Source organism: Gossypium hirsutum, chromosome A03 (assembly GCF_007990345.1).
Source record: "Gossypium hirsutum isolate 1008001.06 chromosome A03, Gossypium_hirsutum_v2.1, whole genome shotgun sequence".
Classification (NCBI taxonomy): domain Eukaryota; kingdom Viridiplantae; phylum Streptophyta; class Magnoliopsida; order Malvales; family Malvaceae; genus Gossypium; species Gossypium hirsutum.
This window is the reverse complement of record NC_053426.1, coordinates 19,535,659-19,550,886: the sequence shown is the minus strand read 5'-3', so window position 1 is coordinate 19,550,886 and position 15,228 is coordinate 19,535,659. Positions and strand designations below refer to the sequence as shown.

Here is a 15,228-nt window from a genome sequence, read left to right as displayed (position 1 = left end):
AGTATCACCATGGAAGAATATCCTTCGATTTGGTCACAAAGGGAAATTGAGTCCTCGGTTTATTTGGCCGTATGAAATTATAAAGAGAATAGGGCCAGTGGTATATTGACTTAAATTACCGTCAGAATTAGAAAGGATTCATAATATGTTTCATGTATCCATGTTACGATGGTATAGATTAGATCCTTCGCATATAATTTCTCTGACAAAGGTTAAGATTCAGCCCGATATGTCGTATAGTGAAAAATCGATCAGAATTATAGCACGAGAGATTAAAGAGTTAAGAAACAAAAGCATAACTTTAGTAAAGGTTCTTTCGAAACGTTATGACATTGAAGAGGTTACGTAGGAACCCGAGGAAACTATGAGGAAATAGTACCCTAACCTATTTTCTGGTAAGATTTTCGGGGACGAAAATTCCTAAGGGGGAAAGTTGTAACAGTCTGTTTTCAGTGAAATCAGAATAGTGGTTTCAGGACTACAAATCCAAAGTGAAAATAATTATTTTATTATTATTTTGAGGTCTACAGCATGATAGTATGATTGTATAAAGTTTCGTTAAGAAATTTTACCGTTTGCATGTTTAATTCAAAAAAAAGGATTACATTGCAAAAGGTGCAAAACTTGAGTTTAATAAGCTAAAGGGATTTAATAGCTATGAAATTAATTTTTTAGAAGGTTTATATTGTAAATAAACTATTAATATCATAATTGGACTATTATGGACATTTTATAAATGATTTTAAAGGTTATTAATTAAGGTTAATTTAGTAATTTAATAATTACATAATAGTAAAATGGGTAAAACAAAGTCATCATCTTGTTTCTTCCTATCTACCACCGAAAATTAGACTTAGAAACTCCATGGTGGGAGCTTAAAGGTTCAAACAACCTTACCTTGTGCATGTAAGTGTGTTTTCGTCTCGTTTTTAATGATCTTCATGTTTATGGAGTCGTTGTTGCTTAATCTAGCTAGCCTAGGGACTAATTTGCAAAACTATTGAGTTGTTTGAATTTTTCCTTTGTTGAATGTATATGTGTTTTGATGTTTGATGATAGAAATGAATGGTTGTTGTTAGATAAATAAGTTTTGTAAAGGGATTTTGGTTGAAAATGTCAAATTAGGATTTATTTGTAAAATGTGAAAATTTATGGTGAAATGTGCGAAATAATGAAATGTGTGGGCTACTATGAACATAGATGAAATTTGACTAGCATGGGTGTGGATTAAATTGCATGAATTTGCATTTTTATGATCTAGGGACTAAATTGTAAAGAAGTTAAATATTTAGGGGCAAAATAGTAATTTTTCATAACAGGAATTTTTGGATTGAATTGAATAGAATGAGACTTAAAGTAGTTAAATTTGATTATATAGATTAAGAAAAGCCACGTTCAGATTTAGATCGAGGCAAAGATAAAGTAGTAGATTGATCGATAGATTTTCTCCATACTAATTCGAGGCAAGTTCATATGTTAATAAGCATTAAATAATTGTGCGTTGATGAATACGATTTCATGGAATACTTGATGAAGATTTGGCAACGTATGAGACCCCGGTTGAACTTAGGAATAGATAGGATACGAATGACATGCCATTAGAGGTTACGTGTTTTGGGTGCTAGTCTCATACGTTCTACCCATGGCTGAGTTTTTCGGCATGTGTTGCGGTTACTCGTCAGCCTCTGTAAGCAGCACCGTGTAGCTACGTCTTGACCGTCAGCTTGTGTGAGCAAACCCAGTGATAGCTTGAGAGTGAGCATATATATATGAGATATCTGACCATGTATTGGCACTTAGTGTGCGAGATAACCGAGTATCCAATATTATTCCAAATGGTTTAACGGACACAGTTATATTCCAATAGTGTATGAGTTATAGATGAACAAGTATAGGTATGTACGTGAATCTTGTGAGAATTGAATCTATGAGATTTGTGATTTCATGTCTAACTTTGTGGATGAATATGTGTTAGACTTATAGATTAAATTGAGTTGCATTAAGCTATGTTTATTTACTTATAATATGATTAAATGGTAAGCTAAGTTTTAGGTTATACGAACTTACTAAGCTTAATTTCTTACTTTGTTTACTTTTTCGTGTTTTATAGTGATTTAGAAGCTCGCTCGTTTTAGAAGTTGTCGAAGATTGCATCGTACTATCGAACTCTTATTTTGGTACTTTTGGACTTTATGTATTTTGGTTATATGGCATGTATAGGTCATTTGGTTAATGGAGGCCTATATGTTTTGTTGTGTATTTAGCCAAATGATTTGGCTTGAAAATGGCATTTGTTTTGATATGTAAATAGGTGTAAATGGTTTTACGATATGTGGTGTATAATTGCTATGTGAATGTCTTGTTTTGTTAATTGGTATTAAGGTACTAAATGGTTGGAATTGAGAATGTGAATTCATGCTAAGATAGGCACAATGTATCATGTATGTCATATGATATTTAAGTAGCAATTGGAAGTATTCTTGGTATGTTTTAAAAGTGGTCAAATGAATGAATTTGTGGACATCATGTTGTATGTGTGGATAATACATGATATAAACTTGATATTTGTTGATTTTAAGTGCCTATTTGTGTCATGGTTGTATGTGCATTGTTGAGTTTAGGTTGGTACCACATTGCGGGAGAAATAAGGCTTGCAAAATGGCCTATTTTTGTCCAGACGGACAGAGACACGGGCGTGTGTCTCAGCTGTGTATGACACATGGCCAGGTGACACGGCCGTGTGTCCCCTGATACTTCTTTAGAAATCAAGTCAGTAGCTTCACACGGCCTAGCACATAGGCGTGTGGCTTGGCTGTATGGCACAAGTCAGTATACCCTCAAGTTTTCACACGGCCTAGCACACAAGTGTGTGAGACCATTTCGAAGGGTACACGGCCAAGCACACGGGCGTGTGGTCTAGCTGTGTGACCCAAGTCATGAAGTTACATAGGGCCAGACACAGGCTGGGACACAGCCATGTGATCCCATCTCGAATGTCCACACGACCAGTGACACGGGCGTGTTTATTAGCTGTGTGAGACACACGGGCATGTGTCCCCTACACTTTAAAAATTTTCTATATTTTCCTAAAAATTTCTTAAGTACTCGGTTTAGTTCCGAACTAGTTTTAATGTCTATTTTGGGACTCGAGGGCTCGTATTAGGAACTATATGAATAATTATGAATGGTTTTTGTTTTGTAATGATAATTGTTTATGAAATGTTTAATTATAAGTCCGATAATGCCCCGTAACTCTATTCTGGCGTTAGATACAGGTTAGGGGTGTCACAGTAGGGACCTCGCTACCCTGGCAGCTGTTAAAAAAGTACACCTTGGCAAGACACTAGGAGAAACTAGAAAGTTGGCCTAGAGCAATACGATAGTCATTGAAGAGTCTATAGCAAAAAGGATGCAGAGGGAGGTAGAAGCCCATCTCCAAAACATGCAACAGAAGAAGGAAGCTATCCTCTATTACCTCACACACGTGGTGCGACCCCGAAAGAATGGAAAACTCGTAAGAAAAATGAGGAAGTTGGATCCCCATACGGCTAAAGTCTGCTTCATCTCCTTCGGTATGGTGGTACAAGTATAGGGCTTTTCAGTCATAACGACTGAAGTTGGACTAGCCGAGACGATCTGGCTGTGAGCTCCTTTCATATTCACCATATTTCAAATAAAAGAAGAAATAAAATAGATATTGGAGTAAAGAAGCAGAAAAATTTGTGAGATTTACCTCGATTCTGATTTGCAAAAAAGCCAAACAATAAAGAAACCTAAAACCCCAACTATCCCCTTTTAAAGGAAGATTCCTTAAACCGCTCGGATAACCAAAAAAATGAACCAACGACCTAGATGCGATCAAAGAAAAACGATTCATATCTCATTGGCCAGATGTGCACGCCCAATGTCTGGATTCACGCATAGTAAGGAAATTGTCATACACTATGGCCCTACGGCGTGCCTAGCAAGCTGCGTATGAGATAGACCTAAGGCCCGCCACTTTATATTGTCCCTTAGGCCCACTAAAGAGGGATTGGATTGTTAGGATTTAGGAACTGACAGCCTAAGTGACTGATAGGATCTAGATCTCCGACCCGAATGAACCTAACTCGGAAGAAGAATGTTTGCCTATAGGTATAATTAGCTGAGGACCTCACGGGATACAAGATGTTTGCAAAGATAGCTTGCGCAAGAATCCCGCAATGGGAGCTCACGTAAGCCTCACAGGAATGAGGTCACAAGAGGAGAGCTCGCATAAGCCTTGTAGGGATGAGGCTGCGAGTTATGCCAGCAAAAAGGATTGCGAGCTCTGCAAGGGATCCCCGCTCATGACTGACAGGTGTGAGGTTCGCTAGGGGAGTCAGTCTCTGGATCAGAAAGAACCACGTGCTTCATAGACAAGCGTCCAATAAGCAAAAGGATGCCCAGAGAATGTCAGTACCATCAGCCCAAAGGCCAAGACAAAATGTGAGCTATTATGGTAGTAGTAGGAACATGTATAAATACCCCATGTGCTTCCCTTAATACGATACAAGAAAATATTACTAAACAACATTTTTAATAGAAAAAATCAATTTGCTTTTTGATCTAACGTACAAGGGCTAATTTGTTCATTTTTTTGAAAAAAAGAGCAAAATGCAATTTAACTTGTAGTATAAGGCCTCCATGGTACTTTTGCCTAAATGTTCTCACATGTTTTATTGTCTGAATTTAATCATGTTTGGATTGTGGTGGTATTCATTAACTTTTTTAAAAAAGGAAATTCATTAATTCATTCAATGAATGAGACCATACAATTTGGGGGATAACAAACACTCATTATAGGCGGTGAAGGACAAGCTCAACCAACACAACAAAAGCTTCAGCCTTAACATCAATAGGACATTATAGCACATTGGCAATTGGCTCTGTCACAACTCAAATACGACATATTTGGAGTGATTGCAAGCACTTAATATAATAAGAAAATTAACCCTGAATAGTTTAAAGCAGTAAGCAAAAATTGGCAGAAGAATCAAGCATCCACCAAACTAAAAAGGAATGCGGCAAAACCAAATCTTAAATACCTTGCAAAGGCAAGACTACATGCATAAGCAATACTAAATAACGTGCTACAAGAGCAAACAAAAACTTCTAAAAGTGAAGACTTGTTAAAAAATGGAAAAACAAACAAAAAATATATAAAATTTAAAACAACATGGGTCCAAATCGACTTGTAAAATCATTTATTATTTTTAAATACTCTCAAAACATAAATGGATTAAGACGCTAATGAAGAGCCACCCAATTTACAAGAGAAATTGTTGGTGGTCGATGGAGTTTCAACAATGACAAGCACCGACATCTGTCCATCACAACTTATGAAGACAACAAAGATATCCATAAAATAGATTGGCAAACTAAAAAGAAAGAAGATGCATAGAATGAATGAGAAGAATAAGAAGAAGAAAAAAAAAGAGGGTTGGTGAAAGGGAGAAAAAGGCAGACGATAATCAACTTTAAGGCTAATATTGGCGCTAAGCAAAATAAAAAATAGCAAGCAAACGGTTTGGAGAAAAAAAAGATTTTAGGATTTCACGTTAAAATAAAGCTACCTTGATAAGCATGAAGTTTAATGTTAGATAAAATGATAAAATATTATAATTATAATAGATAATTTTTTTTCTAACAGGTGTTAGATAAAATATCATGATATTTATAATAATTTGTTTAATTAAATAACATTTTATATAATTACACAATATTATGTATAATTGGTTAATACTTTATATAATTATACAAAACATTCAAAAGTTATATTAATTTATATAATGGAGTAGGGTTTTGTGTAATTGAAAAATATGTGAAAAATATTTAAAAAAACCTTTTGATAAATTATATAATTGAGTATATAAAATGGATAGTGAACCTATTTTATAAAGTTGACCTCAAAACTTATAATAATTTTATATTAATGTTTTAACTCAAATCTAAAAGAAATTTTTAAAAGAAATTGTAATAATTCATTTTTCAATAATGTTAGAAATAGTGGTTTTGGAATCCCAATTCTGATGTTCGAGTTCGTAAATATTACAAGGTTAGTATTAAGGTTAATTAAATTTTTGTCTCTTAGTTTTGTTAATTAGATAGTTAATTAAGGTACAATTACTAAATTGCAAAAATAGTAAAAGTTAATCGCTATAAATTTTTATTTACTTAAGGACCAATTAAGCAATTGGACCATTCTAAATGTGCCAAAGATATTAGTTGGAATCCACCAAATTACTTGTAACTTTTGTTAATTAAACAAAGATTAATTAAGTTAATTTTTAATTATTTAACATTAAACAACTATATAAGACCAAATTTAAAAGAAACAAAACAATGTTCATCTTTTTATTCTCTTCTCCACCTGAAACTAAGATGAAAGAATAGGATTTATGCTTTTCAACCTTTGGTCCTTCAATTTGGTAAGTATTTAAGTATTTTTCTTGTAATTTTTATATTTTTACATTAATGTTCTAACTCTTGTTCGAGCATGAAATGTAACAAGTAATACAAACAATGTTTTATCACAAGAAACCTTGAGCTAATCAAACATGGGCTTCAAGCAACTTTCATGTCTCAGCTGGTTTGAGCATGAAAACATGGTCCTTTAATGTCAATAATGCCAACCTAAAAGAACTTTGATTAAAACATGCACCTATTCTAACATAGGTTCAAACAATCCATAAGACATCAAGAGATAGTCTGATTCCACAACTTGTTCTAACACACCATGGAACAATCAAAAGTTCCAACATTCTCAATTCCTTTATGCCTCTTCTTGGAAATACCCATGGAGTTTAGCTCAAAGAAACCTTTGCTAGCTTGTAACTTTCAATATTGTTGGATAGTAGGTAGAGAATCCTTTTTTATCCTTATATGTCAACAATATTTCTCCTCTCGATGGTATACCAGGGGGTTAGAAGAAAATAAATAAGTGTTTGTTGCTTCATTTATGAAATTACAAATAAGAGGAATGGTGAGCCTCTACCACATCATTTTGATCCCAACATCTAGATATAGCATTATAATGCTAGTCATGAGAGGCATCTTCTCTTCTTGCTCATAATGATGACAGCTGTATCATTTAGAAGGTAAAGAAATAATTTTTTGTTTGCTTCCTATAGATGACATCAATTGTTATAAAAATCAAGTTATAACAAATGTATAATAGTACAACGGTGGCAGTTCTGATTATAGAGGGCGTGGAGAGCTATTAAAAAAAAGGTGGTTCACAATATAGATAATGTAAAAAAAACCACTAAAAATGTTGGTTTTGAGGTGTTGAGGTTGTGTTTGAATAAAGTGTTTGCTATATAGGCAATGTGAAATATTTATCTCCTTTTTGCCTTGGTGCTGAAAAAATATATTTATAAAGGGAAGTTGGCTTAACATAAATCTTAGCCATTAAGGTCTCCACTCTATTAGTGCGAGTGGTAAATTAGGGGATATCAATTGAGAGTATAGTTGGAGTCAATTTAAAGAGACTAAGGGCTAGTTTAGTATTGTTTCTAAGAAGCATTTTTGGGGAGAAGCTAAAATTTGTTGCTTTTATCAAAAACACTTTGGGGCCAATTTTTGAGGTTTAAAAAGTATTTTTTTTTCTCTAAAAAATATCTTGTTTTGCAATACTTTTATCTCAAAAGTATTTTTTGTCTTAAAAGTTTTTCTTAAAAGTAATGTTAAATTGACCATTAATTTTTTATTAAGTTTGGAGATATAATAGATTGACAGGTGCTATTAGGTGTTAGGAACTCTTTCTCGTATATTTTTGTATAAATCCATCGAGTATAACAGTGATGTTTAGGCAAAGCATTCTCAAAATAAGAACTAACCTCTTGATGAAGCCATAAAGTTGACCTTCGCATTAAATGTGAGTATGACAATCTAACTAAATAATCTTTAGTGGTGAAATTACAATAAAAAAATCAAAATTTGATTATAAAACATTTAGAAAATAAAAAATAAATGTCATTTAATTTTAAAAACAATCCACTCTTTTAAAAAACTAATCCACTAAAATATTTTTTTTCTTTTTATCTATAAAATTGAAATAATTTTTTCTATAATAATTTTATATGTTATTTTTTAAAGGTAATATTTTTTTCTTTTAAAAATTATTACTAACGATTGTCATTATTTTTTAAACTTATTATTTTCACTACTTCTAGTATATATACATGTATTTATCACATGTATTTATTTTGTCCACATATTCCATATTTGATGCGATCTTGGTCGCATCATGTTTTGAAACAATTCAACGACATTGAGATTAGCCCAAACTCGAGGGGTCTAAGTGCAAAATGAAACTTTTAATTCCAGTTTGTTAATTTGGTTGCTATAATAAGGACTAAATTTTTTTTATTTTAGTTACTTTAGTTATTATAATGAGTCTTTAATTATGTCTTGTTTATTAAATGCATGTTTAATTAATGTCTTGTATTATTAATCTACATCTTTTAATTATGACATGCTTTATGTGTTCTGCATTTAATAAAGCCATGCATTATGTAACTCCCATGTTAATTAAAGTTTGCGTCTTTTAATGAAGTCATGCATTAAGTAATTCATTGATCATTTAGTTTACATCTTAATTAAACTAAGCATTTAAGCATCTTAGTTGTTAAATATGTTTTGAGTTTGTTTATATAAGTATGTTATTTAATTTGGCTGTTATTTTTTTTAATGCTTAAGTTATAGTGTTTTTAATTTTTCTTAAATAAATTGATTGTGTGGTTGTTGTAGGAAAGTCCAAAAGGCTAGTCACATAGCTACAAAAGGGCTGTTCGTTTGCCAAGAAGAATCAAATGCTGTCACATTTAATTGGCTGTCTAGTTTTGGCATAAAAGAGTGTACATCTGGTCACTTAATTGCTGGTGCATATTTGGAACCTTTTTTTGTGGGTATTGAAACACTCAAAGCTCATTATGGTGACTTTTCAAATAGACCAAGAGTGACTCTTCAAGTCTGATCGGTTTCATACACACAAACTAGTTATGGTGAAAATTAAGAGATGAATACACAAGTATTAAGGCATTTGGTTAAGGGGAAAATGAAGGACATCAAGCAGCATATTTAATGGACCATTAAGTCTTCATCAAGTGAAGAGGCATGACTTTTCAGCTATGCATGAATCAAGTGAAAAGACATGACTCTTTGGCTACCCATTAAGAGTTATAATCGAATTTTAATATTTAGTTAATAGTTTGTATGAATGTTGAATTTAAATACTCATAATAATGCTTATAAATAGTTTGTAAGAAAACATTATTTTGGGAGACTATTTTTTTACCAAATTTATGAAATATTTAGAACTTGTGAGAGTTCAAATCTCCTTGTTCTTTTTGGGACTGATCTGACTTATCAAGCTAGGCTTGTGGCGTCTTATCCTTCCTTTGTTTTTCCGAACTTATCACTGCAAAGTGTGGCGTTTGTTATACCTTTGGTTCCTATCTTGTTAGATAGTGGATCAAGGTTTATTTGCTGATTTTACCTTTCATTATCCATTTAAGTGCTTGTAAGTCTTGGGTCGACAATCTCTATATTGTTGGTTCAGCCTTTGCCTTAGCCGAGTTTCCTTTATCCATCTTCCAAGCTCTTGTTATCCACCTTAAGTGTTATTATAAGTTTCGGGTCAATACTGTCCTATAGTATTGGTTTACTCTTCAACCTTAAGCCTAAGCTATTCCATTCGAATTACCAACTTCAAAATATCCCTATCTTTGCCTTAGATAAATCTATCCATTTTTTTTCTAAACATTCTTTGAACCTATCTTCAGCCTTTTTCTTGTAACAAATCAAACTTACTCAATTTCTCGATTGGGCAACTAATACGACTCAAATCCTCACCAAACTGAGTTCGTATCAATATTGCTATAAATTCCTTTCATTAAATAAAATAGTCATCAAATTTAAGGTTTTTTAACTCATTAAGACAATTAAATCAACTAAAAATTAATATTTTATTATTTAATTTTTAAATATATTTGATAAAAGATAAATGCTAATTCTTTTTAAAAACAATTAGAAAATAATAAATAGATAAAAGAAACTCTTATTACTTCAAATAAATTCTTTTATTTTTTTTTCTTTTACTGTATTTCATTTAAGAGGACCTGCAAAGATCAACTTAACTTGAATCAATAAAAGTATTTACCAACTTCCAACCCAATCTCCAAAGAAAAACAGTCATAGTCCCGGTCACTTGTAATAACAACAAAATCATTTTTCAAAACAAACCAACTCGATTATTCATTGTATATACAATTTTCATTTTAACAAATGCCCTATGAAATTACTTACAATCACAATAGTGCTCGTTCCAGCCTTCCACTATTCAATATTCAACATGACTTACTGTACTAAAAAGCAAATAAATCGGTTCAAGAGTCCATTTCATCTTTATCATCTATCTTCTCAACCTTCATCTTCTTCACTGCTTGTGCAGCATCACTTCTTCTTGTTCCGTTCGGGATTCGAATCAATACATCCGCTTTTTGCCCAGTCTCTGCATTGACTAACCCTCCATTCTTCTCAACCCAATACACTCACTCACTTCCATTCAGAGCATCGATGTAAACTGTCGAGTTCTCATCGATTTCTTCCTTCACAAGCATCCTTGATAGCTCGGTCACAACTTTCTTCTCAAGCCATCTCCTAATAGGTCTTGCACCATAAACCTATATCAAAAGTTAAAAAAAGAGAGACAATGTAACTATTCAACCATACCCTCAATGATATCTGAATATGTATAAGATATAAATGTTAATACTTACTGGATCACAACTCTCAGCAAGAATATAGTCCAATGCTGAATCTTCTACAGCCAATGCAATACCCCTTTCACCAAGGCGGCTTGTAACATCCATCATTTGCAATCTAGCAACTTTCCTCAATTGGTCATGTGATAGAGGGTCAAAAACGGCGATCTCATCGAGCCTGTTGAGAAACTCTGGTCTAAAATGTCGCCTTACCTGTCAAACAATCAAAATCATTATGTTAATACTACTGCTTCAACAACATTATATGACAAGGGTATATGGTGCCAGAAATAGGTCATTTAACTACCTCTTGCATGACTCGATCACGAGCAACGTGCATTGTACATTTCCCACTAAGTCCTGAAAGAAGATGTTCTGCTCCAAGGTTTGATGTCATGATGATCACGGTATTTCTGAAGTCCACAGTGCGGCCCTGGCCATCAGTTAACCGGCCATCATCCAAGACTTGAAGTAGTGTGTTGAAAACAGAGGTGTGTGCTTTCTCAACTTCATCAAAGAGTACAACACTGTTAAGGCCTCCTCCTCACTGCCTCCGTAAGCTGCCCTCCTTCCTCGTGGCCAACATACCCAGGTGGTGCCCCAATAAGTCGAACCACTGAATGTTGCTCCATGTACTCAGACATATCGATCCTGATCAGCAGATTCTCATCATCAAAGAGTTGTTCCGCTAGTGACTTAGCAAGCTCCGTCTTGCCAACACCAGTTGGACCCAAGAAAAGGAATGAGCCAGTTGGTTGTTGTGGCCTTCCTAATCCAGCTCTCGACCTCAAAACAGCTTCTGCAACAGCATCAACGGCCTGGTTTTGTCCCACCACTCTTTGATGCAACCTCTCTGCAAGCACAATCAACCTCTCCTTCTCATTCTGTCCAAGCCTCGTGACGGGAATGCCAGTCCAGCGGCTTACAACCTCGGCAATGTGTTCAGGTCCAACTGTTTCGGTTAACATTATGTTCTCATCTGCTGTGCCTTCGATCTGGGCTAGTGCAGATTCCACTTCCTGAATCGCCCCATATCTCAAATCAGCAGCTCTTGCCAAATCATATCTCCTTTCAGCCTCCTGTAAAGCAAGCATGAGTTCTTCTCTCTTCTGCTTCAATCTTCGAATCTCATCAACCCTTTCTTTCTCCTTTCAATATTTCATCATCAATGGCAGAAGCTTGTCCCTTAAATCATCAAGTTCTTTCCGGACCTAAACAAAACAAAACGAAAGAAAAGAAAAAGTTATAGATCCAACAAAAGTAAGAACATAAAATTTATCCATCACTTTTTGAGAGTCAAAACTTACTTCAACCAGTCGAGCTTTGCTAGCCTTATCCTTCTCTTTCTCCAATGCATGAAGCTCAACTTCTAGTTGCTTTCTTTTCCTTTCAAGATTATCAATTTCTTCAGGCTGACTATCAAGCTGAACTCTCACATTTGCACAAGCTTCATCAACCAAATCGATTGCTTTATCAGGAAGATGACGTCCTGAAGCAAAATACCAATGAATATCATTTAGAACTCAGCAAAGAAATTCAAATCCATGCTTTAAATAGATATCATTAAAACTTGATCAAGCATCTCTAAAGAAGAAATATGGCATACCAGTAATATATCGACTTGACAGTTGAGCTGCAATCACCAAAGCACGGTCTTGAATCCTAACACCATGATGACCCTCGTATTTTTCCTTTAATCCTCGAAGGATGCTAACGGTGTCCAGTACACTAGGCTCAGCAACATAAACCTGTTGAAACCTTCTCTCAAATGCAGCATCTTTTTCAACATACTTTCTATATTCTTCCAACGTAGTAGCAGCAATGCACCTAAGTTGACCCCTAGCAAGCATAGGTTTAAAGAGGTTGGCTGCATCCATGGAACCCTCGGTTCGACCAGCACCAAGTACTAAGTGGATTTCATCAATGAAGAGAATCACTTTCCCTTCAGCTTCCTCAACTTCTTTCAAAACCGCTTTCAATCTTTCTTCAAACTCTCCTCTATATTTCGCTCCTGCAATCAGTGCACACATATCCAACGCAACGAGCCGAACATCGGCAAGATTACTAGGCACATCTCCCCTCACAATTCTTTGAGCCAAACCCTCTACCACAGCAGTTTTACCAACACCTGGTTCTCCAATTAGAACTGGGTTGTTTTTAGTTCTTCTAGACAGGATCCTAATGACCCTTCTAATTTCTTCATCTCGGCCTATTACAGGATCAAGCTTCCCTGCTTGCTCAACAAGGTCAGTCCCATATGATTTTAATGCTTGAAATGTAGTGTCCCCTGATGCACTCTCCACCTTTTTCCCTTCTTTTCCTCGAAGCTTTTCAAGCTCGGATTTCACTTTTGCTGGTGTAACCCCTGCTTCTTTCAACAGACCCGTAATCTGAGAATCCTCAAGGAGGCCTAGAATCAATTGATCGACCGCCAAATGGGTATCCCCGCGAGACTTTTGGGCGGCTTGGGCGCGACGGACTGCCTTAACAAGAGAAGAACTAGCAGAGACTTGATCTGGTGGAGGTGACTGTGCTGGAAGCTTTTTCAAGGCTTGATTGAATACCCTATAGACGGATTGTGCGACACCATCACCTCCGGCGTTGGAGATTGCTTGATAAAAGATGCCTTGGGAGTCGGATATTAAAGCTACCGCAAGATGGAGGGGAGTGAATTGGGCATGGCCATTGCTCGTTGCTAGCTCATGAGCCCCGGCAAGAGCCTCATTCGTCTTGTGAGTGAATTTATCGGGATTCATTCTCTTTACTTATTATAAAAACCTGCAAAAAAAAAATCCAAAAACTAAACCCATTCAGTAAATAACCAAATGCTTTGGAACAATGTAAATTGAAAAAAACTTTATTTTATATTTTTTCGAATATCTAATTTTCAGAAAATGCATCTTCTTTGATTTACATTTTCAAATATCATAAAAACAAGAAAAATAATAGAAAAGAAAGAAAGAACTCATTTCATACAATTCAAAGCTATCTAACACACAAACACACAAATATAGAGACATAAAAAAGGAAGATTTTTGCTTCTCACCTGTTGATAAGAAATAAACAAACGGAAAATTCGTCTATCCGATAGGTGAAAAACAGAGAGTTGTCTGCGTTGCTCTGTTTCTTGTTGTTAGTCTTTCTTGTCCCGGAAAAGGGAAAAAAAGCTTGCTTTGTTTGATATGTGAGAATGGTGGATTGAAAACAGTGAAGGATTACTTACATTTCGCTGGTGAAATTGCGATGGAGGAAGGAGGTGAAGACTGGGTTTTTGTTGAGGAAAGCGAAAATTCACGAAACATGTAGAAGTTTTTCATTAGAAACAGAAATTTCTACACATTTTTTTCTTTTCTAACGTCCGAGTTTGACAGATTTGTGCCCCACGCGCTTTTTTTAATCATTAATGGTTAAAATCTGCCATAGATCCTTGTGTTGTTCATAAATTTGGAATTTAATCCATGCACTTTTATTTTCATGATTTTAGTCCCTATTTTTAAGATTTTAAAATTCAGGTCTAATTGGTAACATTGTTAAATTTTTTAGTGTAAAATACTGAAATTAAAAAATTCACTTGATAACCATGTAACTAAAAAAATTGATATTATAATTAATCTAAATTTTAAAATATTAAAAATAGAGGAACTAAATTCATAAAAAAAAAGAAGTATAGGGTGTTATAACATATTTTAACATTAAAAAGGATAAGGATAACTCTTAAAATCACATGTATTATTTAAAATATTTGTTAAGTTCCAATCTCAATTGAAATATTATTAAAAACTTATTTATTTTATAAAAATAGTTTATTATGCATGAGATTACAATTTTAAATTTAAATTTGTTTTTAAATACTGTATTTCGAATAATGGATATTAGTGCAAAATAATATTCCTTATTAAAACTATTGAATAAAAAAATATTAATTGATCTAGTAATTCAAATATATATAATAGAATCATTATTAAAGTATTTGCAAAAACTAAAAAAATGATATATTATAAATTATCTTGTGATAGCGCAACAACATTGTGCGATACTTTCTACAATGAGGACTCTAAAAGCTCGACAAGGTACCATGTGGCTCAAGGGATATCTATGAGTACACCTGCTAGTAAAAGTAATATGACTCATCCCATGAAAAATCAATAGAATACCTATCTAAAAGTGTATATAAAACTTAAAATATCACTCTCGACACTTTACACTATAAATCTTTTATATCATATCCCATTTTCTCTCCTATCTTTTCCATCTTCACTTTCCACCGCAACAAAGAGTAAAGAGAAGATTCTAAAAGCTAAATTTTTGTGTAAGAAAGATACATTCATGGTTGAAAGATAGAATCCTCAAGGTTGGAAACAAAGCGAAGACAATGACAATTTTAATCATTTCCTCCATTTCACTTAGGGTTTTTAAAAGCTTACAATTTCTAGTTATAAAT

At 34.1% G+C, this 15,228-nt stretch overlaps 1 pseudogene; it reads right to left on the bottom strand.

Moving 5' to 3' along the window:
- Positions 1–10,055: 10,055 nt before the first annotated feature.
- Positions 10,056–14,149, bottom strand: LOC107887102 (chaperone protein ClpB1-like; annotated as a pseudogene).
- Positions 14,150–15,228: the final 1,079 nt, after the last annotated feature.